A 6,000-nucleotide genomic window follows, 5' to 3' on the forward strand; every position below is an offset into this window, starting at 1 on the left:
TTTTTTTTTTTTTTTTTTTTTTTTTTTTTTTTTTTTTTTTTTTTTTTTTTTTTTTTTTTTTTTTTTTTTTTTTTTTTTTTTTTTTTTTTTTTTTTTTTTTTTTTTTTTTTTTTTTTTTTTTTTTTTTTTTTTTTTTTTTTTTTTTTTTTTTTTTTTTTTTTTTTTTTTTTTTTTTTTTTTTTTTTTTTTTTTTTTTTTTTTTTTTTTTTTTTTTTTTTTTTTTTTTTTTTTTTTTTTTTTTTTTTTTTTTTTTTTTTTTTTTTTTTTTTTTTTTTTTTTTTTTTTTTTTTTTTTTTTTTTTTTTTTTTTTTTTTTTTTTTTTTTTTTTTTTTTTTTTTTTTTTTTTTTTTTTTTTTTTTTTTTTTTTTTTTTTTTTTTTTTTTTTTTTTTTTTTTTTTTTTTTTTTTTTTTTTTTTTTTTTTTTTTTTTTTTTTTTTTTTTTTTTTTTTTTTTTTTTTTTTTTTTTTTTTTTTTTTTTTTTTTTTTTTTTTTTTTTTTTTTTTTTTTTTTTTTTTTTTTTTTTTTTTTTTTTTTTTTTTTTTTTTTTTTTTTTTTTTTTTTTTTTTTTTTTTTTTTTTTTTTTTTTTTTTTTTTTTTTTTTTTTTTTTTTTTTTTTTTTTTTTTTTTTTTTTTTTTTTTTTTTTTTTTTTTTTTTTTTTTTTTTTTTTTTTTTTTTTTTTTTTTTTTTTTTTTTTTTTTTTTTTTTTTTTTTTTTTTTTTTTTTTTTTTTTTTTTTTTTTTTTTTTTTTTTTTTTTTTTTTTTTTTTTTTTTTTTTTTTTTTTTTTTTTTTTTTTTTTTTTTTTTTTTTTTTTTTTTTTTTTTTTTTTTTTTTTTTTTTTTTTTTTTTTTTTTTTTTTTTTTTTTTTTTTTTTTTTTTTTTTTTTTTTTTTTTTTTTTTTTTTTTTTTTTTTTTTTTTTTTTTTTTTTTTTTTTTTTTTTTTTTTTTTTTTTTTTTTTTTTTTTTTTTTTTTTTTTTTTTTTTTTTTTTTTTTTTTTTTTTTTTTTTTTTTTTTTTTTTTTTTTTTTTTTTTTTTTTTTTTTTTTTTTTTTTTTTTTTTTTTTTTTTTTTTTTTTTTTTTTTTTTTTTTTTTTTTTTTTTTTTTTTTTTTTTTTTTTTTTTTTTTTTTTTTTTTTTTTTTTTTTTTTTTTTTTTTTTTTTTTTTTTTTTTTTTTTTTTTTTTTTTTTTTTTTTTTTTTTTTTTTTTTTTTTTTTTTTTTTTTTTTTTTTTTTTTTTTTTTTTTTTTTTTTTTTTTTTTTTTTTTTTTTTTTTTTTTTTTTTTTTTTTTTTTTTTTTTTTTTTTTTTTTTTTTTTTTTTTTTTTTTTTTTTTTTTTTTTTTTTTTAAAAACAAAAACAATGCACAATGGTGTGTTTATTCGCTGTCAAACAATTTGATTGACTGACGAATCTGACCAATAAGAGTGGAGAACCGTAACGCCTCTTGTGACGGATTGGACGTTTTATCTAAAGGGCGTGACATAATTTTAAACCAATAGCAACGTGTAAAACAGGAAGAAGGGCGTGTCTGTTTTACACCGTCGCAGTCAGGCTGATCGAAAAATTATAGCTGATTCCATTGTGTAATATTTATTTGCAAGCATAAGTGAATATTTGATAATGAATTTAGTTATAAACTAGTCTAAGAAGAGTATCTTATCATAATGTTTTGGTAGTGCTAGTAATGTCCTTTTCATAAAAGGGTAAAAACATAAAAAGGTCAAGAAAAACATAATATATACGTATATATCAAAGGGAAAAAAATATTAAAGGAATATTTCTGTTTCTTTTGTTTTAACAACAAAATGACTTCTTGCATGGTAGTTACACTTCATTGATTTGGTGGGCAACAGTTTTTTAATATTAATAAAAATGTAAAACAAATTGCTTCACTGCCAAATTAAAACCCCTTTAATTATTTTTCAAGTAAGACCACTCAGTAACACCACCTAAACACCCTTTTTTTACTTTAAGCACTACAGAGGTCGCTGTAGAGAGAGAGAAAAAGCCTGTCTATCGCCCCCTGGAGGAGACAGTCAGAATAACGAGGCTGAGCTTGTCTTTTGTCACACCGAACGCAGAAAGGAGGCACAGAGAAAGCAAAAAAGAAGCAGCAATCAGTTTAAAAGGGTAAAGGAGAAAGCATGAATGCTGAGGCTTGGTGAAGTGTCTTAGCTGCCTAGTGAAGCAAAAGCAAAAGCAAAAGCAAAAGCAAAGCTTACGGCACCTGGTATTCCCAGGCGGTCTCCCATCCAAGTACTAACCAGGCCCGACCCTGCTTAGCTTCCGAGATCGGACGAGATCGGGCGTGTTTTTTTTTTTTTTTTTTTTTAAAACCAATATTCAGACTTTAACAATACAGACTTTTAACCGACATTTTACAACACAGTGAGCTCAGCCGACATCATCAGGCATTTCCAAATTAAATGCACCAAAAATCTTACACACATCATCAGTAAAAACATAATAAAAGTCATTGAGCTTATCCAAGTTTTTAAAATAAATATACAAGCATTTTAAATAACTTGTAACTTTTCGTTTAAAAATCCTTTCTATATCTATGACAAATGTCCCTCTTTTTGCCACCACCCTCCTCTCCCATATAGCCGACTTCATAAGCATCACAAGTAAATTTATAACTTTCCCATTTTTACATTTCTTGTTTTCACCTAACATTATAGTTTGATTCCAGTCCGTTTCATTTTCATATTGTCCTTCTTTCAACAGTTCAAAAAGTCTTTTGTATTTTGCTTTAAACAAGCCCAGTTTTGTGCAATATAAAAACACGTGTAAAAAACCCTCATCTTCTTCATTGCACACTTTACATGTGGAGTTCTGCTCCATTTTTATCTTATACAAGATCACCTCCGTAAATATTGCTTTGTGCCTTATTAAAAATTCTAAGTTACCCAATTTCGTTTCAACAATTCTTCCTTTTATGTTATTCCATACATTTCCTTCTTTCAAATCTTTGTATTTCTGCAACCAGTACTCATTTACATTAGGTTTCTTAAAAATCCCATCCCTATAAACTCCATATAACATTTTAACGGTACATTCCTTAAAAGCATGTATTTTCCCATCAATCATTGCATACACATCTTTCTCCGAATTACCCGGTTCCATTCCTTCAATTTTATCAATCCATTCTTGAGGTATAGCATTTTTGATCACACAATACTTATTTATGATCTCTTGTCTAGTGTAATCCTCCTTAGCTTCCTCCATTGTATCTACCACATATTGAACGGGTAAAAAGCCCTCTTTAAACTCGTACAACACATCCCTTACTCTCGTTATTCCCACATCCCACCATTTCTTAAAAAACACCTCTTTTCCCTGATTTACAATATTCTTGTTTAAAAATAAAGGTTGATTTAAAATATCTTCTCTTCCCTTAGGAATGTAATGCACGTTCTTTAAGAACTCTCCCCAGGCACTCATCTGTTCTTTGTAAAAGTCTGGCACATCTTTCCACATCCAATTTTTCGTTTTCATCCATAAAATACTCTCTCCCAGATTAAAATTCCCACACTTGTTTAAATAGTACAACATTATTTTTTTCCACACAGTATCAATTTTTTCATCCAAAAATTTCTTCACAAGTTTAACTCTTAAACATTTCTTCCTTTGTGCCACATCGATGAGTCCCAAGCCCCCTTTCTTAACTGCCCCTATGAGCGTATCATACGCAATTCTAGGTGGCTTCCCCTCCCATAAAAACTCAATAAAACATTTCTTCAGTCTCTTTTCAGCCCACAATGGCATACTCGCAACATATAAAACATACCAAATTTTTGAGACCATTAAAGCGTTTAAAATTAAAGCCTTTCCTTTCAAACACAGGGTTCTCAATTTCCACCAGTTCAACCTTCTTTCAATATCTCCTAAGATTCCTTCCCACATAATCTCGTTTATTTTCTTGTCATCACCCCCCATCAGAACTCCTAAAATCTTAATTTCCTTAACTTCTTTAAAAATAAAAACATCAGATAACACTGGAGCTTTACCAAATCTCATATACTTCGTTTTGTCGTCATTTATTTTCCCTCCTGATTTTCTGCAAAAATTCTGAACTACATCCATTGCCGCTTTGACACTCTGTACGTCTCGCACTATTAAAGTTGTATCGTCGGCGTATTGGAAGATATTATTCCCACATCCACCTCCTTCAATTTGAATACCTCTCACATTTTTTTCTCGTCTCATAGCTAAACCCAAAGGCTCTGCCACCAAAGAATATAAAAGCGCTGAAAGGGGACATCCCTGCCTTACAGATCTTGTAAGCTTAAAATACTTAGTTAGAAACCCATTGCACTTTATCCTCGTCCCCACTCCTTTATACAAGATCTTGATCCATTTTATAAAATTTTCTCCGAACCCAAAGCTCTTTAAAATCCCAAATAGAAACTGATGCTCCACTCTGTCAAAGGCCTTCTCAAAATCAAGACTTATAATGTAACCTTCCAATTTTTTCTCCTTTATGTAACTTATAATATCCTTCACACTCATTGTCGTGTCCGCTATGTCTCGTCCCTTCACTCCATAAGCTTGATTTGTCTTAATAATTTTAGGCATCACTTCCTTGAGTCTATTAGCTAAAACCTTAGATAAAATTTTTAAATCGGTGTTCAACATCGTCAAAGGTCTATAATTTTTTAATTCTTTCTTGTCTCCTTTCTTCTTGTAAATTATTTTCATTAATCCCATGCTCATTCTTAAATTCATTTTTCCCCTCGTAAAAATATCATCATACACTTCTTTTAAAATACTGATTAAAAACTCCTTAAACACTATATAAAATTCACTTCCCAGACCGTCGATCCCCGGACTTTTATTCCTATTCAACTGGTCTATAGCCCTTCCTATTTCGCTTTCACTTATCTCCATATCACAAGTTTCTTTATCTTCCTTTTCAACTTTTGTTTCGATTATTTTAAACAATTCTTCGCTTTCATCTTGCACCCCTTCAGTTGTAAATAATTTTTCATAATACCTTTCCATCTCCTCTAGTATTTCTTTATTATTCTTTACTTCTTCCCCATTCTCCTTTTTAACAACTTTTATCATTTCTATTTTCCCTTTCCTATTTTCTAAATTAAAAAAGAATTTTGTGCATTTCTCTCCTTCGACAATATATCGCGCTTTACTTCTCAAACGTGCACCCTCATATTTCCCCTCTTCTATAACTTTTAGCTTATCTTCCAACTCTTTTATTTTTAACATATTTTTCTCATTCTGGTTTAGCTCCTTTTCTAGATTCTCTCTAGTTTCTTTTTCTGTGTACCTTTTACATTTCTCTAGCGCTCTACAAAACTGTATGGTATGGTTTTTAATTAAAAACTTAACATTTTCCCACCACATTCTTTTATCTTCTACAAACATACCATTCTGTTTTTCATTTTCTATTAATTCTTTTATGTTTTGAACGTAACTATCTTTTTTTAGTACTCCAACATTTAAAACCCACACCCCCGGCCCTCTTTTAATCGTACTCCAGTCAATTTGCATGAATAAAGGTTTGTGGTCACTTAAACTCGTTTCCTCATATCTTAGCTTTTCAATAAAACTTTCTATATTTCTTGAAGCTAAAATAAAATCAATTCTCGTTTGACACATGAAATTCCCAACCAGCTGTCTTCTTGAATACTGTCTTCTTTTTTCGTTTCTTTCTCTCCACACATCAACCATGTTATTATTTTCCATCAATGCTTTCAACTCTTTTCTTCCTGTATCATTTTTAAATACCATTCCATCAGCCATATCCAACTTGCTTAAGACCGTATTAAAATCACCCAATAAAATAACATTCTTGTAATTCTTTAAAAGCATCCCTATATCTTTAAAACACTCTCTCTTCCCCTTCTATTCATTAGGCGCATGCACATTTATCACAATTACCTTATTGTCATCATGTATCATTTCTACTGCCAAAACTTTCCCAACATTATCATTGTAAATCACTTTGCAAACAACATTCGTATTTTCTCTTATTAAGATTG

The sequence above is a fragment of the Onychostoma macrolepis genome, chromosome 04 (genome assembly GCF_012432095.1).
Source record: "Onychostoma macrolepis isolate SWU-2019 chromosome 04, ASM1243209v1, whole genome shotgun sequence".
NCBI lineage: Eukaryota > Metazoa > Chordata > Actinopteri > Cypriniformes > Cyprinidae > Onychostoma > Onychostoma macrolepis.